General features: G+C 43.5%; 1 protein-coding gene across 11 annotated transcripts in view; it reads right to left on the reverse strand.

The window, feature by feature from the left end:
* Window positions 1-25,003, reverse strand: part of LOC110522500 (CYFIP-related Rac1 interactor A) — a 44,493-nt gene extending 19,490 nt beyond the window's left edge. For 4 of the 11 annotated variants that reach the window (XM_021600929.2, XM_021600935.2, XM_021600930.2 and 1 more), the window contains exon 1: window positions 24,860-25,003. The gene's annotated coding sequence lies outside the window, so the exon portion shown is untranslated. Of the gene's footprint in view, window positions 1-24,718; window positions 24,802-24,853 lie in introns of those variants that run through there. The other 7 variants (XM_021600932.2, XM_021600934.2, XM_021600931.2 and 4 more) reach the window with 5 other exon arrangements.
* Window positions 25,004-25,228: the final 225 nt, after the last annotated feature.

Raw genomic sequence — 25,228 nt, forward strand, 5'->3', positions numbered from 1 at the left:
CACAGTATACCAACACTTCAGAAAAACAGTTTGGTACTAGTATTTTTGTTCCTTACGGTACTTCTGTCAAATGTCTCACGGATCAACTCTGTCTATTAGCGTAGCCGATGTGTCTCTTATAGCGTGTATGAAACCAGAAAGAAAATAAGCCCATTTCAAAGCTAATTGCCAGCAAAACGTTACTCGTTCACTTTAAAAACACACACACTTTTTTAAAAATCGGTCTCTCTCACATCACTCCCAAAGGTTATTTAAGCAATAATGCCCGAGGTGTGGTGGTATACGGCCAATATACCACGGCTACGGGTTGTTCTTAGGCACGACGCAACGCCCTTAGCTGTGGTATATTGGCCATACAGTATACCAAACCCTGAGGGTCCGTATTGCTATTATAAACTGGTTACCAACGTAATTAGACCAGTAAAAAATGTTTTGTCATACCTGTGGTATACGGTCTGATATACCACAGCTGTCCACCAATCAGCATTCAGGGCTCGAACCGTGCGCAACTATGAGGCAAAACAGATGGGGCTGGCTTAGATTGTTGACAACATGTAAATTATTTGTCTTCAATATTTATTGAAAACAAATGCATTTGCAAAATGAGCACTTGTCTCAAATACATTGTTACAGATGCTGGTTAGCTAGCTAGCAAATATTTTGCAATATTAGCATAGATATGAAATGAGTCAAAACAGGACATGGTATCAAGAACATGATGAAACAAAGTGAAACGAGTCACTTACGATTCCCGTCAACAGTTCCATCGCATCTTAAACTTCTTACCGGGCAGGCACTAGGACCTGGGGGGTGCTGCTGCAGAGGCTGCTGCACGCACTAGTGATAGTTAGGTCTACTTGTAGCTAACATTTTGGTTAACGTTAGCTTCTGCTGTGGCAGTAGACTGCTAGCTAACAGTATACTGACAGGAAAATGCTCTGACAGGACGGATTCATGCAGATAAGCTACGATGTGAATTTGTGGTAAGTTAGAACAGAGGAGGTAGACCAAACCAGATCCAGAGAGGGAGGTAGACCAAACCAGATCCAGAGAGGGAGGTAGACCAAACCAGATCCAGAGAGGGAGGTAGACCAAACCAGATCCAGAGAGGGAGGTAGACCAAACCAGATCCAGAGAGGGAGGTAGACCAAACCAGATCCAGAGAGGGAGGTAGACCAAACCAGATCCAGAGAGGGAGGTAGACCAAACCAGATCCAGAGAGGGAGGTAGACCAAACCAGATCCAGAGAGGGAGGTAGACCAAACCAGATCCAGAGAGGGAGGTAGACCAAACCAGATCCAGAGAGGGAGGTAGACCAAACCAGATCCAGAGAGGGAGGTAGACCAAACCAGATCCAGAGAGGGAGGTAGACCAAACCAGATCCAGAGAGGGAGGTAGACCAAACCAGATCCAGAGAGGGAGGTAGACCAAACCAGATCCAGAGAGGGAGGTAGACCAAACCAGATCCAGAGAGGGAGGTAGACCAAACCAGATCCAGAGAGGGAGGTAGACCAAACCAGATCCAGAGAGGGAGGTAGACCAAACCAGATCCAGAGAGGGAGGTAGACCAAACCAGATCCAGAGAGGGAGGTAGACCAAACCAGATCCAGAGAGGGAGGTAGACCAAACCAGATCCAGAGAGGGAGGTAGACCAAACCAGATCCAGAGAGGGAGGTAGACCAAACCAGATCCAGAGAGGGAGGTAGACCAAACCAGATCCAGAGAGGGAGGTAGACCAAACCAGATCCAGAGAGGGAGGTAGACCAAACCAGATCCAGAGAGGGAGGTAGACCAAACCAGATCCAGAGAGGGAGGTAGACCAAACCAGATCCAGAGAGGGAGGTAGACCAAACCAGATCCAGAGAGGGAGGTAGACCAAACCAGATCCAGAGAGGGAGGTAGACCAAACCAGATCCAGAGAGGGAGGTAGACCAAACCAGATCCAGAGAGGGAGGTAGACCAAACCAGATCCAGAGAGGGAGGTAGACCAAACCAGATCCAGAGAGGGAGGTAGACCAAACCAGATCCAGAGAGGGAGGTAGACCAAACCAGATCCAGAGAGGGAGGTAGACCAAACCAGATCCAGAGAGGGAGGTAGACCAAACCAGATCCAGAGAGAGAAACTAATCAAGCCGCTGCAGCAACTCCTTCCAGAAATGAGAGCGATTTAGATGACAGACACTGGGCACCCAAACAAGTGAAGCTGAATAGCTACCCACACCGAAAAGGGCATTTCAGCACTGCTGGTTTGAGAAATACAAATTGGGTAGAGGACTCAGCTTTCTGCTTTCCATGTGGAGTTTTTGGCAAAAACATTACATTTGATTTTTTTGTCAGTAATTGCTGCAAAAATGGGGGGGGGGGGGGGGGGGGGGGGGAGCGTTGCTTATCTTCAGTTAACATGAAATGGCATAAACACACAGAGACAGTGTTGTGGCATGGCAAAGCTAACCGGCAACTAGCAGTCATGGGAATATTGCTCAGATTTTAACATCTGCCCATGCTAGTGATATTGCAGAGAGAAGGGAGTATCTGAGGAGAATTGTTGCGGTCACCTCAATGTTAGGAAGACAGGGACTCTTTACGTGTCAATGATGAATCTAGTGAAAGCACAAATAGAGGGAACTTTCTTTTATGTATGGAGCTTTTGAAGGAGTTTGACCCTTTCCTGCAAAGGTACAATACTCCATCAAATGGGACATCTCTCTCTCCAGAATCTCAGAATGACATGATCAAATGCTGTGCTCAAGAGATTATGGACACCATGGTCTCAGATGTCAAAATCTGGAATGTATTCCATTATGGCAGATGAGGTCAGGGATGGGCAGTCTGAACAGTTTGTGTTAGGTATGTAACAGAGGGCACAGTCAAGGAGCGTTTACTAGTACTTGCAGAAATTAAGTCATTTGATGCCCAATCGATAGCAAATGAGTTGCAACAGCAGCTCCAAATGAGAGAGGTAGCAGGCCTAAAGTGCGTTGCACAGACCCATGATGGGGGTAGCAGGCCTAAAGTGCGTTGCACAGACCCATGATGGGGGTAGCAGGCCTAAAGTGCGTTGCACAGACCCATGATGGGGGTAGCAGGCCTAAAGTGCGTTGCACTATGATGGTGCAACTGTCATGAGTGGGTCCAAAGGAGGTGTACAAGCACATTTCAGAGTGCTGAATCTGGAGGCTATTTATGTACATTGCTTTGCTCATGAGCTTCATTTGGTGTTGTGTCATACTTACAGGGCTATTCCAGAGGCTGCTGAGTTTCAGTTTCTTAGAGAATGTGCATTTGTATTTCAGTACAGCCCAAGTTAACCACCACAAGTTCAAAGAAGCTCAGTCCAAACTTAGAATAGCATCAACTGAACTTGTACAGCTTTCAAACACTCGCTGGGCATGCCAGCTGCGATCTAGGAATGCAGTCCTGGACACTAACTGTTATTGTTGATTGTCTATCTGTCATTGGATCCCCCATGGCTGTAGGTCTGAGAGCAAAGCTTCATCAGTTCTCCACCATGTATTTGCTACTGATGTTTCAGTCCCTCCTTTCTGTAACTGAGGGACGACAAGTTCCTCCAGAAAGAGACTGTAGACCTGTCAGAAGCTTGTTTCAGCAAACAAGCTGTATGCGACACACTGATAGGCTAACGCACAGATGCATTTGCCACAGAACTTTATGACTGAACCAAATCACTGAAGTTCACAATATTCCAGAGGCAGATGCAGCAAGAAAGAGCAAACAAAGGAAACATGGGAGATTGTGGTGGAGACCTCCTTGGGTTTAGGCACAGAATTTTAATGTTCCCAAACAATGAAAACAGAGTTGTTGCTCCCCTGCTTGGGCAGGATGGTTTGTGAGCTTGACCAGCGATTCGACTGTAGATGCAGGTCTGCTCGAAGGCATACAGGCATGCAGGCCAAACTCAAAAAACTCCCTAGAAACATCATGCTTAGCTGAGTTTGCCAAGCACTATGGTATTCATGTTAAAACAGAAGAGATGTTTGTGGCCAGAAAAGAGAGGCTGGATGTCTCTCCCAAAGATATGCTTGCTGTGCATAACCTCCTGGATGATGATGTGATTCCTTCTCTGAAGGAAATCATTCAGGTTGTCCTCACAATTCCTGTGATCAGGTGCTCCTGTGAAAGGTCCTTTAGTGCACTGTGCCGGCCGCACTCCTAGTTGCATAAGACAAATGGGTCAGAAAAGGCTTGCAAGTCTTGCAGCCATGTCCATTGAGGGTGAAGTGCTTGGACCACTAAGCCACAATAGTATTATTGATATTAAAAATAGGAGGTATACTTTGATGCGTCCACCCACAAAATAAGCATCAAAAGAGAGAAGCAGGAGGGGCATTTCTGTAAAATTTGTTTGTGATCTGACTCCTAATTCTTCAGTTTTTTACATTTTATTTAGCTCATTAGTTGAATTTAGTTTTGCCCCATTGTGGATGATACTGTTTAAGATGTTCTATGCATCTGAATTATTGGGTTAATTTTGAGCAACAATTAACAAAAAGGTTAAATTTAAATAAAGATTTTAGCGAATGGTATAATTCTCTCCCTCTAAAAGTATTTTGGCTCGATAGTACAGCCATTTTTGTGCATTTTGTTGGATGGATGGGGACAGAGGGGACTTTAATGTCTTTATTTGGATAGAATTTAAGTAAGTCATATTAGATTAGTGCCTAACAAATTATGAGACAGGTACACTTTTAAAAATAACCTTATTTTGATCGATTTTACACCTGTTGTGACTAAAAATACATGATGAAAATACATTTTGGGTGCTTTCATATCCTGGGGTAGTATGTCCAACCCCCCCTAAAAGAGGCTTAGCCCCCCTATCCATGAATCTCTAGTGACGTCGCTGAGTGGTATTTTTTAAAAACTAAACCTGGTATCATGATACACACAAGGATCCCCATGGTTTAACACAAGTGGTCTTCTCCAAGCTACACACCCCTCTACTCACCGCACGTGATACACACTTCCCTGACCAAACAGCCTCTTCCTCTCTCTCACTCTTTCTGGAATGATAATGGAGAGATTCAGTCTGCGTTTCCGCTGACAGACACAGAAGGTACTGGAATCGGCAAGAGACATTGGCGGCATCCTATTCCCTTTTTAGTGCACTACATTTGACCAGGTCCATAGAGCCCTGGAGAAAAAAAAAGTACTGCACTAAATAGGGAGACATTTGGGACACATGCAGAGTTCTAGAAAATAAACATGTTTTTCCAGCAGAGTGGAATTTTCCAGCCCAGTGACCCTAATACAGTAATAACACAAGCACCAGTGTTGCACCTCGTCAGAAGAGATAGGATAGTGTCTCTCTCCATCAGAGGGTCTGAAAGGCTATGGTCATTCAATGGAGGCCGAATCATGGCCAGTGATGTGGTGTTGCTCATAGCATTATGAAGTGGCGTCTACAGGAAAAGCCTGCTTACTGCGTAGACATACAGACTAGTGCTGTGCAGGGTGTAGGCTAAGGCTTCTATCTAGATACATGTGATGGAGTGTCATCGTGCAGAAAGACTTCCAGCGTGTATGTATGGGAGTTTGGTGATAATGCGACGCTGATTGATCAGTCAGTCTGGAGCTGTGGTAGTGTCACGGTGAAGAATGGGTGTTGCCCTTGACCTCTAACTTTCAGATCTCCTATCCTGTCAGGAATTAGGGACAACGTGATCCATCTAGTCTCCTCAGTCCTTCTGAACACACCACTTGCTAACCGCCTGCAGCCTCCTGCTGTCTGGCCAGTAAACTGTTGCCATGGATACCACGGGTTGTTGGACAGTGGGGGAAGCACATGCAGATGGTACTTCTGTAGTGGAACCCCTCAGGGCTTCCTCACTGCCACAGTGACTGTTAGCAAAAAGGGAAGGTTCATTGGTGTTAAGTGAATTGTCACTTATGGCCAGGATTCCTGCTAACAGTATTTTCAACGACTGCTGTGAAATTCTGTAGAGACCAAAGAGTCGGTGACATCCTGTAAGACAAGTCACCCGCTTCTGTGAGAGATGACATTCACAGAACAATGGATTCCTATCCAACATTTACATAAGAAAACACCCAAGATCACACTACTCATTGAAATGGAAGCAGGACATTCAGTCAGATATTCTACTCAATTCTGATTCTACTGTAGGCGTTCTAAGCCAGCCAGACAGAAGCCCTCTTATCTTGCTTCTAATTCAGACCAGGGGGAACTTCATTTCAGTCATCCCAGAAGCAGAAGAGACAATTGAGGAACATCTTTCTCTGTCACTTTCAGTGAGGATCTAGAGTGAATGTGAGACAGAGAGAGAAAACATCTGTGTCATCTAGGTCTAGTAAGTACTTAAAAGGCTCTGTCAGAGTCAAGAAGACTATTTCTTGACATGGCAGGACTTTATTATCATAGTCATCACAAATGTGAAAATGCACATTAAATATTGGCCATACTAATGACCTGAATGAATAGCATATCAGCCAGGCAGTCTGTTGTTGACGATCTAACTGATTTGACCTGGGAATCCAATTCATTAGAAGAAAGAGAGATTCTCAGAGTGGAGGAAAGCCACATGTGATGCTACCGCCCCGCTGCCTCAGGATTCCTAGATGTATGTATGTGTGTGTGTGGGGGGGGGCAAAGTGTTTCCCCTGTGGTGTAGTGAAAGAGCGAGACGACATCTGCCATAGCGTCGCGTGATCAGCTCTCAGCCAGGCCATCTAGCAAATCTCAAAACTGCATTGAAACAGCATGGAAGTCTAGCCCGCCTCATCCTCAGTCCACTGAAACAGTAGATTAGATTTAGTGTGAAAGCACACAATTGTTCATCAGGAACCTTATTTATTTTTTATCTGACCAATGGTTTACCAGACACATTGACAGAGAACATATTCTGAGCCATTCGCAGGCTGGGGATTAGTAGGTGTTCAGGGTCAATTCAATTTCAATTGAGTTGTCCAGATTAGAAAAATATCGTATTTATTCATGATTTGGGGAGGGGAACCTGCCTACCCAATCACCATGGTTGCCTTGCTTCTGACCGACTGACCAACTGCCACATAGCCTAGGCCTCCTCTGTAGGCCACTCAGCTACTCACACTCCACTAGCACTTAAATGTTAGGCTGGATAGCCTAGGCCTCCTCTGTAGGCCACTCAGCTACTCACACTCCACTAGCACTTAAATGTTAGGCTGGATAGCCTAGGCCTCCTCTGTAGGCCACTCAGCTACTCACACTCCACTAGCACTTAAATGTTAGGCTGGTGCTAAACGTATACACCTTTACTGACTGTAGCCCCCACATGTGGTTCTGTAGTCCGTGGGAGATATCTGATAAACTGACTAGAAGTTAAAGGGTCATGGCATTGGCATCAAAGGAAACATTAGAATTTTAGACTTCGCCCCCCCCCCCCCCCCCCCCCCCCCTTTGTTTACCAAACAGTGCAGGCCTTAAAGTTGAAGCACACCGTGAAGGGCATTCACTTACAGCTCTAGAATCTACATTAGACATTATAGTAATTTAGCAGGACTTACAGCAGTGATTATTTACATGTTCATACTGGTCCCCCGTGTGAATTGAACCCACAACCCTGGCGTTGGAAAACGCCATGCTTTACCAACTGAGCCACAAGGGACCAGTAGTGAAATAGGATTCATTTCAAGAGGGAGCTACTAAATGAATGTCCACACCTAGTTATTTAGCCGATGTCATTGAATCACATACAATTTATCATTCAATTGATCTCTACAATATTACAACCTTAAACTGCTTGTACTTAACAGTGTTGATTAAATAAGAACGTTAGTTTGTTGTGACGGTTGCTAGTTTAGACTGCGCAGTGATTGGTTGAATCTCTCCCATATTTCAGCGTTGGGAAGGTGGTAACATTAGGAGGCATTTCTGTGCTTTGGACCAATCAAAATCAACTTGCTCTCGCTATTTTCATCTCCAGATCTGTGGCTTTCTATTCCCCTAGCCCTGGTCAATCAATGTTGAGAGGGGCAGTTTCTATGGCAACTTAAAAAAGGGGAAGACTCAGAAACTCACAGTGAAAACTGGAACAGATGTTTATTGTGGAGGGTAGCTACAGTTGAAATCGGAAGTTTACATACACTTAGGTTGGAGTCATTAAAACTCGTTTTTCAACCACTCCACAAATTTCTTGTTAACAAACTATAGTTTTGGCAAGTCGGTTAGGACATCTACTTTGTGCATGACAAGTCATTTTTCCAACAATTGTTTACAGACAGATTATTTAACTTATAATTTACTGTATCACAATTCCAGTGGGTCAGAAGTTAACATACACCAAGTTGACTGTGCCTTTAAACAGCTTGGAAAATTCCAGAAAATGTCATGTCTTGGAGGAGTACCTGTGGATGTATTTCAAGGCCTACCTTCAAACTCAGTGCCTCTTTGCTTGACATCATGGGAAAATCAAAAGAAATCAGCCAAGACCTCAACAATTTTTTGCAGACCTCCACAAGTCTGGTTCATCCTTGGGAGCAATTTTCAAACGTCTGAAGGTACCACGTTCATCTGTACAAACAATAGTACACAAGTATAAACACCATGGGACCATGCAGCATTCATACCGCTCAGGAAGGTGACGCGTTCTGTCTCCTAGAGATAAACGTACTTTGGTGCCAAAAGTGCAAATCAATCCCAGAACAGCAGCAAAGGACCTTGTGAAGATGCTGGAGAAAATAGGTAAAAAAGTATCTATATCCACAGTAAAACGAGTCCTATATCGACATAACCTGAAAGGCCGCTCAGCAAAGAAGAAGCCACTGCTCCAAAACCGCTATACAAAAGCCAAACCACAGTTTGCAACTGCACATGGGGACAAAGATCGTACTTTTTGGAGAAATGTCCTCTGGTCTGATGAAACAAAAATAGAACTGTTTGGCCATAATGACCATCGTTATGTTTGGAGGAAAAGGGGGAGGCTTGCAGGCCGAAGAACACCATCCCAACCGTGAAGCACGGGGTGGCAGCATCATGTTGTTGTGGGGGTGCTTTGCTGCAGGAGGGACTGGTGCACTTCACAAAATAGATGGCATCATGAGAACGGAAGATTATGTGGATATATTGAAGCAACATCTCAAGACATCAGTCAAGATGTTAAAGCTGGATTGCAGATGGGTCTTCCAAATGGACAATGACCCCAAGCATACTTCCAAAGTTGTGACAAAATGGCTCAGAGACAACAAAGTCAAGGTATTGGAGTGGCCATCACAAATCCCTGACCTCAATCCTATAGAAGATTTGTGAAAAGAATGAATGACGTGGAAGGTGTGTTCCACGATGAGCTAGCGAGGTGGAAATGACCTTCCACAGAGATGCATTACTTTCCAGAGAAAGCATGGAGCCCCGAGCTGATTCTCCCTTTAATACCATGGCTATAATTTAACACATTTGCCAGTAGAAATGTGTTCAACATCCACTGAAGTAGCTGGCAAATTTACTAGATAGTAACAGTAGTTGCCTTGGTAACCAAACAGACTTGCTAGTTTAGCTAACCAAACCATTAGTCCAAGGTTGCTATTATGAAAAACTAATTCAACAATGTCAGTAATGTTTTCAATTCAACTTTCTTTCAAAAGCACCTCAAAAACATACAACATGTAAGAATAGACTATTGCCATTGAATTCTACCATGCGGATAAACCGTGCGTTATTAGGGAATCAGGTATTCAACAATACATTTTAGTCCGTTAGCTTTGAGAGAGCGAGATCTACATACACACCATTTCGATTTGTATTCAGCAGATTGAATTTAGAAAAAACCCTGTTAATCACACAAACCTGCAGCCACTAGCTAACTGTCAGTTGATGTTCAGAGTTATCGGCGGTTTGCCGACGGAGCAGAGACCGCTCTATTAGGCAGCAAACACTTTGACTATGGCTGTAATGACATTCTATTCACTCTAATCATGCTCAATTCTGAGTAAATCGTCTAACTTTTAAACTATGTAATGGTAGAGACAAAGGGCTTGGGCTAATTGTTTTTCTCGTGCATTTCTCTATTGAATGAATCATGTTATGGATGAACACCCTACACAGAAAGACAGAAGATATTTTGCATTTCAGTATGGACAGTCTTAAATGGATGAAAGAGGAAGTGGCGGTCAGGAGAGCAGTATTCAGATGACATAACTTGGTCAGTGTAATGTCCCTTGGCTGTATTCAATTGCTGTTATGAAACACTGTATATTCCCCCACTACTGAAGAAATGGAAGTAGCATCTAGCAAGACACACATAAACAACAATATCAAGTATTTTTCAGTTTTTCAAACCAAGGCTACAAAACCTGTTATAAAGGCCAAGGAAGAGCACATAAAATCAACACGAGTTAAAAATTAACTTCTGTTAGGAAGAGTTTCGTAGAAGGACTGACAAGAGCAACAACTACAGATCATTTTCAAACATCTTGTCTTTGGACAACCATCACGTACAGTGAGTAGATCTATGTTGGAGGGGAATTCATGACCCGAATCCCCAGTAAGTTAAATTCCACATTTGGCCCATTCTAAGAACTCAAAACGTAAACCACCCTCAAGCCAAAACACCCAATCAGGGTCAAATTTCATGGAGTTTTAGCTTCATAATGACAGAAGAACCATAACAGTCCTTCTGAATCTGACTTTTTATAGCAACTACGTAGGCCTAACATCTGGCCTTGGTTTACATGTCTAACCTCAGAGGTGAATGTTACGTGAGGACAGCAACAAATACTACTCACTGTAGCACAACAGTAGTGGAGTGCTGTAGACTGTGGATCTGATTCTGTAGCAAGGCAAGTGAGTTTCGGGGTCTGTGCGACAATGCCTATTCTACTCATCCTCTATTACGGTTTCCTTTAAAAACAGTGGTCTCATCACCTTTTACTGGACATAAGTCATAAGCCTTCCTTATTAGTAGAACATATACAGCACCTTCAGAAAGTATTCATAGACATTGTTGTGTTACAGCCTGAATTCAAAATGGATGAAATACATATATATTTTTCTTCACCCACCAACACACACACACACACACACACAACCCCATAATGACAAAGTGAAAACATGTTTTTAGAAATCTCTTGAAAATCAAAGCTCAAGTTGTCACAAGGGGCATTGCGCTACCAGCATTTTTTTGTTGCCAAAGACTTATATATATATTTTAAAGACTTCACAGATCTTCATTGTAAAGGGTTTAAACACGGTTTCCAATGCTTGTACAATTAACCATAAACAATTCACGAACATTCACCTGTGGAATGGTTGTTAAGACACTAACGGCTTATAGACGGTAGGCAATTAAGGTCACAGTTATGAAAACTTAGGACACTAAAGAGGCCTTTCTACCAGGTCTGATAAACACCAAAAGAAAGATGCCCAGAGTCCCTGCTCATCTGCGTGAAAGTGCCTTAGGCATGCTGCAAGGATGCATGAGGACTGCAGATGTGGCCAGGGGAAAAAATTGCAATGTCCGTACTGTGAGACGCTTAAGACAGCGCTACAGGACGGACAGCTGATCATCCTTGCAGTGGCAGACCACGTGTAACAACACCTGCACAGGATCGGTACATCCGAACATCACACCTGCGGGGCAAGTACAGGATGGCAACAATAACTGCCCGAGTTACACCAAAAATGCACAATCCCTCCATCAGTGCTCAGACTGGCCGCAATAGGCTGAGAGACTGGACTGAGGGCTTGTAGGCCCGTTGTATGGCAGGTCCTCAACCAGACATCACCGGCAACGACGTTGCCTATGGGCACAAACCCACCGTCGCTGGACCAGGCAGGACTGGCAAAAAAGTGCTCTTCACTGACGAGTTGCGGTTTTGTCCAGCATGCGGTTTTGTCCAGCATGCTGTTCAAACAGCTGGGAGACAGACAGAAGGGTGTGTTCCTAACTCAACTGTTCTACCTTGTTGTCTAGCAAAAAGATCCAAGGTGGATAAATATAAAGATTAGTTGGCTATTCATTGGCACGTGGGCTTGTGCGACTGCTGACTGTTTGAAATGCACTGTATTTGACCTTTAATTGTAATTGAGAGAACACAGTACAAAACATTAAGAAGAACTGCTCTTTCCATGACAGAGTGACCAGATGAATCCAGGTGAAAGCTATGATCCCTTAAATGTATCCTGTTAAATCCACTTCAACCAGTGTAGATGAAGTGGAGGAGACAGTTGAAAGAAGGATTTGTAAGCCTTGAGACATGGACTGTGAATGTGTGCCATTCAAAGGGTGAATGGGCAAGACAAAATATTTAAGTGCCTTTCAATGGGGTATGGTAGTAGGTGCTAGGCACACCAGTTTGGGTCAAGAAATGCAATGCTGCTGGGTTTTTCCACGTTCAACAGTTTCCGTGTGTATCAAGAAAGGTCCACCACCCAAAGGATATGCAGCCAACATGACAACTTGAAGCATTGGCGTCAACATGGGCAAGCATCCCTTGACACCTTGTAGAGCCCACACCCCAACAAATTGTGGCTGCTCTGAGGGCAAAAGGGGAGGGGGGTGCAACTCAATATTAGTATACTCAGTGTATATTGTGAATCGCCCATTAGTTTGAAACAAATCCTTTAATTTTAGACATCGGCCCACTATTTTTTTGAAGAACTTTGTTTACCAAAATGGTGCCAGCCTTAAAATGAAAGCACGCCATGTGTGGGGAGGGACAAGAAGTAGAGTTCCTCAGTCAGCCCAGCCAGTGAGAGAGACTGAGGGTTGCTGTGGTATTCAGAGCCAGATAGGACAGAGAGGAGTGCACTGCCCTGCCCAGACGTATCCACCCTTACTACCAGTTTATTACCGCGTGGGACTCCAGGCGTAGAATTCCTCCAACATCGACCTCAATAGCACCTCTGTTCTGGTGGTGTTTGAATGTCAAACACACTGCGATACAAAGGAGCCATGTCTCAGTATGTGTGTGAGGGGGGGGGGGGGGGGCATCTACACTATTAGGCATCTTCTTGTGTGGGGGCTACTATGGCTATGCTAGCTAGGCCCAACATAAGCACAGAAATGTTAGGCCTATTTATTGTAAGCTTTTCGATTAGATGTGAAGCCATAACATGAAGGAAGTAATGAGGTGAGAAGGCCTAGACATAACATGAAGGAAGTAATGAGGTGAGGAGGCCTAGACATAACATGGTGATTTAACATGATCTACTCCCAGTAGATAATGTGTGGCCCATGTAATAATCAGACCAATCTGATTTGTGATGACATTTCCCATCAGGGATGAATAAAGTACTGTACCTAATCTGGTTTTAGCAGTACGAAACAGTATGCACTCACTACTGTAAGTCGCTCTGGATAAGAGCGTCTGCTAAATTACTAAAATGTAAGCAACAGCGACTGAAACTACTTCGCATCACTGTATATTACCAGTACATTTAGACAACACAGGGTGTTGTCTAAATGAGATATAGCCTAGGTCTGATGTCACAGGTCCCGACTCCTGCCCGTCTACTTATGGTTCAGAGACACATGGTTATGGAGGAGAAGTAACGGACCTGCCGTTTGGCTGTGGTCCATATCAGGCTGTCAAACATATCTATGCCTCCTCACCTCATTACTTCCTCCTCAAAATGGTCAGAATTCCTGGTTTTTGCACTGCGGCTGCTGGCCAGCAGGTTGTCCTCAGCAACCTGTTGGCCAGTTATATACCCTACCGTTCAAAGGTTTGGGGTCACTTAGAAATGTCCTCGTTTCTGAAAAAGCCATTTTTGTTGGTCCATTAAAATATCAAATTGATTAGAAATACAGTGTAGACATTGTTAATGTTGTAAATGACTATTGTAGCTGGAAACGGCAGATTTTTTAATGAAATATTTACATAGGCGTACAGAGGCCCATTATCAGCGACCATCACTCCTGTGTTCCAATGGCACGTTGAGTTAGCTAATCCAAGTTTATCATTTTAAAAGGCTAATTGAAAACCCTTAAGATATGTAAACATTATTAAAGTGGCAATATTTAAAGTGGCATTGTTTAAAGTGACTAGTGATCCATTTATTAAAGTGGCAAGAGATTTGAGTGTTTGGCTGTTTAATTAACAGTCTGATGGCCTTGAGATGGGACCGAGAAGCTGTTTTTCAGTCTAGCTTTGATGCACCTGTACTGACCTCGCCTTCTGGATGATAGCGGGGTGAACTGGCAGTGGATCGGTGGTTGTTGTCCTTGATGAACTTTTTGGCCTTCCTGTGACATCGGGTGATGGTGGTGCAGTCTGCAAGACACCTCTGGAGAGCCATGCGGTTGAGGGCGGTGCAGTTGCAGTACCAGGCTATGATACAGCTCTACAGGATGCTCTCGATTGTGCATCTGTCAAGGTTTGTGATTGCATCGTCTGTGGGCCTGTTTGGGCACTATGCACACTGAAGTGGGTCTAGGGTGGCCGGTAAGGTGGAGGTGATATGATCCTTGACTAGTCTTTCAAAGCACTTCATTATGACAGAAGTGAGTGCTACGGGAAGTAGTCATTTAGTTCAGTTATCTTTGCCTTCTTGACTACAGGAACAATGGTGCCCATCTTGAAGCATGTGGGGACAACAGACCGGGATAGGGAGCAATTCAATATGTCAGTAAACACACCAGCCAGCTGGTCAGCACATGCTCTGAGGACGCGGCTAGGAATGCCGTCTGAGCCAGCAGCCTTGCGAGGGTTAACACGTGTAAATGTTTTACTCACGTCAGCCACAGAGAAGGCAGGAGGGGGGCTGGATTTCTTTTTGTAGTCCATGATTTCCTGTAGACCCTGCCACATACGTCTCGTGTCTGGGTTGTTGAATTGTGGCTCCACTTTGTCCCTGTACCGGCATTTCACTTGTTTGATTGCCTTGCGGAGGAAATAACTACACTGTTTATATTCAGCAATATTCCCAGACCTCTTTCCATGGTTAAATGCGGTGGATCTCGCTTTCAGTTTTGCGCGAATGCCGCCATCCATCCACAGTTTCTGGTTAGGGTAGGTTTTAAGTCACAGTCACATCTCCAATACACTTCCTTATAAACTCACTCACCGAGTCAGCGTATAGATCAATATTGTTCTGAGGCTGACCGGAACATATCCCAGTCCGTGTGATAAAAATCTTGATGCGTGATTTCTGATTGGTCAGACCAGCGTTGAATGGTTCAATTTAATGGTACATCCTGTTTGAGTTTCTGCCTGAGACGGTAGGAGCAAGAATGTGCCGTGGTCGGATTGGCTGAAGTGAGGGCGGGGGAGGGCTTTGTATGCATAGTCAAAGTTAGAGTAGCAGTGATCAAGTGTATTACCCTCGCGAGTACTGCAGTCAATATGCTGATAGAATTTAGGTAGCCTTGTTCTCAAATTTGCTTTTTTTAAATCCACAGATACAATAAATGCAGCCTCAGAATATATGGTTTTCAGTTTACATCAAGTCCAGTTTAGTTCCTCGAGGGCCGTTGTGGCGTCTGATTGTGGGGCAATGTACACAGCGGTGACGATAACTGGCGAGAATTCTCTTGGGAGGTAATATGACCGGCATTTGGTTGTAAAGAATTCTAGGTCGGGTGAGCAGAAGGACTTGAGTTCCTGTATGTTGTTATGATTACACAATGAGTCGTTAATCATGACGCATACACCCCCGCCCTTTCTCTTCCCAGAGAGGTGTTCATCTCTGTCGACGCGATGCATAGAGAAGCCCGGTGGCTGAACCGATTCCGACAACATATCCTGACAGAGCCATGTTTCCATGAAACAGAGAATGTTACAATCTCTGATGTCTCTCTGGAAGGCAACCCTTGCTCAAATTTCATCTACCTTGTTGTCAAGAGACTGGACATTAGCGAGAAGTATACTCGGGAGCGGTGGGCGATGTGCACGTCTACAGAGCCTGAACAGGAGGCCGCTCCGTCTGCAGAGCCGTTGTTTAGGATCGGCTTCTGGGAATAGATCCATGTTCTGGGTGGTGGTACAAACAGAGGATCTGCTTCGGGAAAGTCGTATTCCTGGTCATAATGTTGGTAAGTTGACATCGCTCTTTCGTCGTAATGTTGGTAAGTTAACTATAGAGTGTGCGGCTCTCTTTTATTTTCAAATTTACTCCGCTAGCCAGCACCTCGCCTAAATAGGTGTGCGTTTATTTTCTTCTAGTAAGTTGACTATGCCAATAGTTCTTCCAGGCTGTATGTAATAAGACTTAAGATTTCCTGGGGTAACAGTGTTAGAAATAATACATACATACATCTAAATACTACACTGTTTCCTAAGGACTGGAAGCGACCATCTCTGTCGGCACCATTTTGCATCAAAATAGTGTTTACAGATGTGGGTATATGGTCTGATATACCACTGCACAACGTGGAGTGCTAGGACACAGCCTTCAGCCGTGATATATTGGCCATACATTACAAATCCCTGTGGTGCCTTATTGCTAAACTGGTTACCAACATAATTAGAGTAAAAATACATGTTTTATCATACCCATGGTATACGGTCTGATATACCACGGCTGTCAGCCAAGCAACACTCAGGGCTTCGAATCACCCAGTTTATAATAGAAGTCATAGAAAAAGTATAAGGGAGGAGTCAAATCAAAACATAAGATATCTGCAAAAGAGGAAGAGAGTCAAACAATAACACTTAATGAGTGTCATGTTCCTAGAATTAGGATCTCTGTGGTCATGTTCTGATTTCTTCTTAACGCTGTAGTTAGTTTCAGGACCTCTTTCACACTACTGTCAAAGCGCGCTCGCTCACTAGATCAATTCCTGAATGCTGCTCCTGATCCCTTGTCTTTTTTGTCTCCACTCTGTTACTAAAGCTTTTATACCCCTGCCCAAATAATATCCCCAATGCTTTCACAGACTGTTCCCATGGACCAAAACAGCAGAACTCTCCCTCCTATTCCAGACTGTTCTTATGGACCACAACAGCAGAACTCTCCCTCCTATTCCAGACTGTTCTTATCGACCACAACAGCAGAACTCTCCCTCCTATTCCAGACTGTTCCCATGGACCAAAACAGCATAAATCTCCCTCCTATTCCAGACTGTTCTTATGGACCACAACAGCAGAAATCTCCCTCCTTTTCCAGCAGCTGCTGAAATCAATGAGCACGCTGTGGAGCTCAGACAGGCAGCCATGCAGGCAGCCATGCAGGCAGCCAGAGGAAAACAGGATTATGTCTAGGCTATATCACAGACCCGTCTATTCAAATCATACAGATGCTAACGAGTGAACTGTTTGACATTATTTGGCAGAGTGCAGGGCTAACTGAAATGCCTGAATAAACCAGGGTTTTGGGTCATCATTGACATGTCATAATTAAAACACTAGGGACTAACGACTGAACAGTTCCTGAGTATACGGCAGGTGAGATGGGTTGGAAGTCAAGCCTAGGATAAGGAAACTGGCATACAGAGAAATAGGCTCTATAAATATACTTATGACAAAGACTGTTTTGAGGCGTTTTCAACCACAGAGATGTACAAATTGATATGAGTTCAGTATAGGCCTACTTTTCCCCAACATGATTCATGCCTCAGCTCTGGCTTCAACTTCATTGCAGAATGTGTCATTTTATTTTAAAATAGGCTACTATTGTGAGTAGTAGGCTGAATGTTTGTCCATTTCTCCACATTTCTAGGACCCCTTCCTTCCACACAACACACTGGAACCTCCCTCTTAGATTTCAACACAAAGCCTTACAGTCTTCTACTCTCCGGATATCAATAAGAAAAATAAAACCGGAGCAGGAAGTGTGTGTGCTAACAGAGAGCAGCCGTAGAACCGGGGCAGTTCAGTTCAAAACACTTGTTTCCCAGACAGAAAGGTTGGGTGCAACAGGAACTGCCAGATGATGATTTACATAGCAGCAGTACAGGTCATAAACAAACATTTTTCTCCCAGACAGGAAATGAGTTAAGTGGAAAAATAAAATCTTGGAATGCCAATTTTGAAAACAAATAAAAATCTGAAAAATGGCTACTATAGCATGTAGGCTAAGGTTAGTTGACTGCTTTAGGGACACTTCCCAGGATTCATCACCTAATGTCCCAGTTTGACATGCTTTAGGGACACTTTCCAGGATTCAGGGACACTTCCCAGGATCCCTCACCTCATGTCACAGTTTGACATGCTTTAGGGACACTTCCCAGGATCCATCACCTCATGTCACAGTTTGACATGCTTTAGGGACACTTCCCAGGATCCATCACCTCATGTCAGTGTTTGACATGCTTTAGGGACACTTCCCAGGATCCATCACCTCATGTCACAGTTTGACATGCTTTAGGGACACTTCCCAGGATCCATCACCTCATGTCACAGTTTGACATGCTTTAGGGACACTTCCAGTGTTACCAACATGCATCATGTAATGTAACAGTTTGACAATGAACAATGTGGCTGATTAAATTCAACTCCACAACTTCCGATGGAGTTGAACGGCGACTCGAGTGGGCGGACAGGAGCGCCGACGTAACAAAATTAAGTTATCAAAAACAACTGATTTCAGCATCCAAATAAACAGTCCGTAATTACACACACAACATTGGTCTACTGACTTCAGCATTGGTCTGTGTAATTGTAGGCTATTCTTTGGGTGCTGAAATAGAATTAAAAAAATTGTCACCACTCAACTCCATCGTGAATGGTGGATATGGGGTTTAGTTGTCTATGAACAAGGTAGCCATAGAGCTATACAGATCTATATACTGTTGTTCTGAGGTAGCCTAAAGGCTGCTTCACAGATTAAAGTGTTCAGTCAACCTATCTAGGCCTATCCAGAGGGCAACCCAAGCTGCTCATCCCAGTCTGAACAATGAGTCTCTGGTCTGTACTGCTGCTGTCTGAAGCGATTCCAGGTGGCCCTTTGGCTGATTCAGCATGTTGCTGCACCATGGCAACTGCCTGATCATCTGTAGAGGACATCTGAAGGGGTTTAAAACGTGGTGATGTTGCTAGCCCGTCCTTATGGAAGTCACGCTTTAGGCTAAAGCAGACCACAGTTGCTAGGCTATATGATACGTTTGCTAGGCCAATATATCATAGGGTAGGGCCTTATTTGGTATTTCATGAGAATCAAAACAAAAAAAACAAAAAAAAAAGCAGCAGCTACTCTTCCTGGGGTCCACACAAAACATGACATAATACAGAACATTAAATAGACAAGAACAGCTCAAGGACAGAAGTACATATGTTTTTTAAAAAGGCACACGTAGCCTACATATCAATACATACCCACAAACTATCTTTGTCAAATAGGGGGAGGCGTTGTGCCGCGAGGTGTTTCTTTATCTGTTTTTTTTAAACCAGGTTTGCTGTTTATTTGAGCAATACGAGATGGAACAGAGTTCCATGCAATAATGGCTCTATATAATACTGTACGCTTTCTTGAATGGTGTGTTAATGTGTTACTGAGATGGTTATGTTAAACACTTCTCTATGCGTTGAAAGATCTGATCATCTGAACAGCACAACTGTGATTGTAACCCTTAGGCATATGTCTTGAATAAAGCTCAGAGGAATTAGGCTACTTTGTTAGTTAGGCCTATTACCAAAATAAAATATTATTTAGGCTATCGGAGGAAATCCTGTGGAATAATGAATTTTATGACCCAAAGAAGCGTGTGACGCAAAGCTCGATTTAGGCTTGAACGAATGACTACCAAAGCCAAATGTAGGCTCTCTCTTTAAAAAAAGCTTTTTTATAAAGAATGGGTTTTAATAAAACGCAACATGATAAAGACTAAAAGAACCAACAAATCATACAATAATTCTGGCAAAGCTTTGGGGCAGCTAAAAAGCATAAAGCACTGTGCTAAAATATCAAAATCAGACCATGTGTAAGGTATACTTTTGCTACTGCTGATTGTTAATTCACCCTATAGCAGAGGCTCAATAACACAAACAGCAACCCTCTCACTGGTTATGGAAGTGGCAAGCAAACACATCCTGTTTTTCAGACACAGTCAGATGTAGGGCTGGGCGATATGGCAAATCAATTATCACGATATCAATATTTTTTCATTCAATAACGATAATTATCACGATATGAATCAAACCGTGGTTAGAGAGTTGGGCCAGGAACCGAAAGGCTGCTAGATCGAAGGTAAAAGATTTGTCGTTCTACCCCTGAACAAGGCAGTTAACCCACTGTTCCCCAATAGGCCGTCATTGTAAATAAGAAGTTAATTGACTTGCCTAGTTAAATAAAGGTAACTTTTTAAAATTATACTTGAAGGAAAATTGTTCCATGTTTGTGGCCAGGGAGCACGTACCTGCGGTCAATTAAATTGATAAGGCTCTTGAAACCTTCCTTTTCGACTATGCTAATTGGTAGCATGTCCTTAGCAATGCATAATAGCATTTGTGAAGTCTTTGTCTTTTCAATGTTTGCTTGTAGGGCATAAACGCTGTCAGTGTTGACTGCTTCAGGCAAACATCCCTAGATTGGTATTGATAAACTCCCCTCAAGCACCAGCCAATCTCAAACTTCCTGCATGTTCCAAAGAGTGATTTTGCTTCAGATGTTGAAAAAGGTTTGTAGAATTACCAGACTTCGTGGCCACCCGTTTACGGCACAATTTGCACCGAACATTGCTCCGCTCTTTGTCGGACTTCAAAATGCCAAACCGCTTCCAAATGACTGAAACAGTTTAACCCTTTTTATCAATAATTTCTTCGCTGGAAGCTGCTCCTTCTCCATGTCTATCACTACCACTGCTTTCACCTACATCACTCATTTTTTCATGGTTAATAATAGCTACTCCATCACTCGAGGTGCTAAGTGTTTTTTAGTGAGCGTATACCTCTACACGTGCATATTGTCACTTCTCCGCACGTTCCTGCTGCGTCACAGAGGTGAAATGGACTGCTGTACCTAATTATTCTATATCGACATTATCGAAAATTAATCTAAACATATCAATATTGAGGGAAGTAATTACCTCGATAATTATTGATATATCGCCCAGTCCTAGTCAGATGTAGTACAAAACTGAGCGGAGGACGTTTGTGGATTAGCTAAGACTTTACACACCCCACCCCAGTCCCTTCTCTGCCAGCAGGAGCGGCAAGGGGAGAATTTTGGGCGGGAAAACTATGCCGATATTGTTTGTGATGAGACAATAGTTTACTTCAAATTGTCTTTTGCACTCTGTCCATAAAGCCTAAAGCTACATGTTAATAAGGTCAAACATTACTCAGCATAATATATGGCTTCTATGGAATGTTTAACAAAGTTCTAACAGTAATTGATTAGTCATGGTTCAGCAACCCCTCTACAGGAAACAATATCATGCATTGCTCCAATTAGGCTACAGAATTGTAGGTATGATTCTACAGCTTTTCAAACTGCCTGAGGCCAAACAAGGGTCAAGAGGAAGTTTAGCCTACTCGGTTCAGTCATTTCCAGGTACAAATGGTCCATATTCCCAAAACCCATCTGCCATAACAGTGACAGCACTGACTGAAGAAATGCTGCAACAAGATGCCTTGCGTTCAAACTGAAACAAAGCACACAGGCAGACATCAAAATGCCCCGCTCCCAGCTCAGCTGTCCACGTATGTCTAACAGGCATCGTTTCACAATGGATGGGACAGTAATGGATCAGGGAGAGTAATGGATCAGGGAGAGTAATGGATCAGGTGATGAAGGAATGTCTCAGTCTGGTCTGGGCACAACACAAAAATCAAAGGTGGTCCAGTCAGCTAGTTATGTTCCCATTTGTACTTCACTATTTATATTTCTGACAACTTTTACTCCACTAAATTCCTCAAGAAAATAATGTACATTTTACTTCATACATTTTCTCCGACACCCAAAAGTACTCGTTACATTTTGAATGCTTAGCAGGACGGTAAAATGGTCCAATTCACATACTTATCAGGGGATTATCCCTGGTCATCCCTACTACTTCTGATTTGGTGGACTCACTAAACACATGCTTTTTGTAAAGATGTCTGAGTGTTGGAGTGTGCCCCTGGCTATCCGTAAATGTAATGTATAGGGTGGCAGGTATCCCAGAGGTTAGAGCGTTGGGCCAGTAACCGAAAGGTTGCTGGTTTGAATACTCGAGCTGACAAATCTGTCGATGTGCCCATGAGAAAGGCATTTAATCCCAATTTGCACCAGGGATACTGTACTATGGCTGACCCAGCTGATCGTTCTTGCAGTGGCAGACTACGTGTAACAACACCTGCACAGGATCGGTACATCTGAATATCACACCTGGGGGACAGTTACAGGATGGCAACAACAACTGCCCGAGTTACACCAGGAATACACAATCCCTCCATCAGTGCTCAGACTGTCCGCAATAGGCTGAGAGAGCCTGGATTGAGGGCTTGTAGGCCTGTTGTAAGGCAGGTCATCACCAGACATCACCGGCAACAACATCGCCTATGGGCACAAACTCATCATCAATGGACCAGACAAGACTGGCAAAAAGTGCTCGTCACTGACGAGTCGCAGTCTTGTCTCACCAGGGGTCAGATTTGCGTTTATCGTCAAAGGATTGAGAGTTACACCGAAGCCTGTACTTTGGAGTGGGATCGATTTGGAGCTGGAGGGTCCGTCATGGTCTGTCACAGCATCATCGGACTGAGCTTGTTGTCATTGCCTGCAATCTCAACGCTGTGCGTTACAGGGAAGACATCCTCCTCCCTCATATAGTAACCTTCCTGCAGGCTCATCCTGACATGACAATGCCATGAGCCATACTGCTCGTTCTGTGAGTGATTTCTTGCTAGACAGGAATGTCAGTGTTCTGCCATGGCCAGCGAAGAGCCCGGATCGCAATCCCACGTAGCACGTCTGGGACCTGTTGGATCGGAGGGTGAGGGCTAGGGCCATTCCCCCCAGAAATGACCGGGAAGGTGCCTTGGTGGAAGAGTGGGGTAATAGCTCACAGCAAGAACTGGCAAACATGTTGTAGTCCATGAGGAGAAGATGAATGCACTTAATGCAGCTGGTGGCCACACCAGATACTGACTGTTATTTTTGATTTTGACCCCCTCCCACCCCTTTGTTCAGGGACACATTCAATTTCTGTTAGTCACATGTCTGTGGAACTTGTTCAGTTTATGTCTCAGTTGTTGAATCTTTTGTTCATACAAACATTTACAAATGTTAAGTTTGCTGAAAATAAAACGCAGTTGACAGTGAGGACGTTTATTTTTTTGCTGAGTTTATGAACATGCAACGGTCGGATTAAGCAGGCAGCTAAATAACATTAGCTAGCACCTATATCAATTAGCAAATTATCTCGCTAACTACTAGTTAGTACAATAGCTAGCTAGTTGTCTGGCTCACTCACTAGTAGCACTTTAGCTTTCGAAAACCTTTCTCAGTGGTTAGCTTCACCCACGGCAAGGAGTGTCTATAAAATTGACAAGATAGTCAAGTGACCCCTCTAACAATGGAAATAAATGTCTTCAAAAATGAAAGGCAAGCAGGAGGAGGCGAGAACAGGTAGCCAATGAGGGCAGATACATGTGAACTAGGGTTGGGCAGTATCCAGATTTTCATAACGTTTCTGTACCATACCATATACAGTATTCCTGGAAGTACACACAAGAGGCACTATTATTTATTTTATACATTTCTTTATGCACAAAACAATTTAGGCAGCATCTTGATCCAGGCAGGGATTGATTGGTTACAGCAGAGACAAGAAGCTTGATCTTGTCATCTAGCCACTTAGCTAGAAAGTTCACAAACCAAATTAAAAGCTTGAGCCCTGAGCTGGACATAACTACCCCGGTGTACAGTATATCATCACCTAAGCCTAGTTTGAACAACAGGCCATTAGTAGAGGACTCAAAATATATCACAATACTATTTATGCGCTTAGTTGGCTGTACCAATACTCCAGTACTTTTCCTTCAAAATGTCTGTAGCGTATGAACGTTTTGGCCTACAAACGTATGAACCACTCTATGAAAATGGGAGACTAACGAACACGACCGGGTTCGTGAGACCCCCCAAGTGTCACGGGACTCGTCTGAAGGTAACACACACAAATGAATTGAAGTATAGCGGAAGTTGTGCCAACAACAATATGAGGTTAAATGGGTATATTTCCTGAGCTTTCTTACATCTCCTAGATATTGGACACTTCAATATCTTATTCCTTGTGATTTATTATTTGCCATCAATGCATTTGTTTTTCGATGCTTCTCTATGGGTTATAGTAGTAAGGGCCAAATTCAAATTATTCAAATTCAATTTTTTTGGGGGGGGATACCTAAAAGGGGTCCTAAAATTCAAAATCAAATATCTAAATGAGCCATGGTACGACCAACGTAAAACAATTCCGTACGTTAGCTTAGTAACCCCCGGTGTTGGTTGGTTGTACATTTGTATATAGACCTTTTTTGGAAGTATATACCGGCCATAACGGGAGTAAATTAAGTTAGTTGCACAGCGAAACTCCATATTTGGTGATCAACGAAAGTATTTTGACATTATAAAGCTTGCAGAGCTTTCGGGGCGTTAATACGTAACGCAGATACAGCAGGTTCAGTTGTCGATGAATGAGTTAGCGGCACTCATGTCAGGCTCATGACCAGAACCATTTCATTGCAGAAAATAACTCCGTATTTGGAAGTTGTATCATTATTATTATTTGATACATTGAAATTGTAGTTTGGCAAGTGTTAGATAATGGACTAAGGTAGCTAACTAGCTAACACCATGCATGAAATCAGATTTGGGCTAACACGAGTAGGCTAGCTAAATTAGCAATATCACTACCTGCGGCTTATTCAATCCATGTGAACTCGCTTCACGGTGAATGATTCTGCGTCGCTAACGTTGGCTACCATTTTCAGCCACTATCGTTTCTTTATTAGCCACAAAACGGTTTTTAAAAGTTGACCGGTCACTTACACTTACCGGTGATTTCTTCGAATACCTATTTTGAATGAGAGATCCGACGTCTTTGCACCCCGATAGCGCCACTTTCACCCCCAACTTTCAATCGTACAACAACAAGTGTACCCCTCCCTCTAACGCAGTAAAAATCGTGTCTTCCATACACAAATGTCATTGGTTAGTATATAGGACCCATACGATATCGACCAATAAAACAGAAATTAGCTTCCTCTTTGGCCAATAGTGACGTTGAAACAGTATTGTGGGCGTGTTTCACGCTACTGCTGAAATGAATCCGGAAAGTTGTTAAAAATAATTACATGATACTGGAGTGCAAGAGGTTGGAATTCATTTTTAATTTAGTTAATATCTAGTTTTTTCATGTATCTG

The sequence above is a fragment of the Oncorhynchus mykiss genome, chromosome 4 (assembly GCF_013265735.2).
Source record: "Oncorhynchus mykiss isolate Arlee chromosome 4, USDA_OmykA_1.1, whole genome shotgun sequence".
Classification (NCBI taxonomy): Eukaryota; Metazoa; Chordata; class Actinopteri; order Salmoniformes; family Salmonidae; genus Oncorhynchus; species Oncorhynchus mykiss.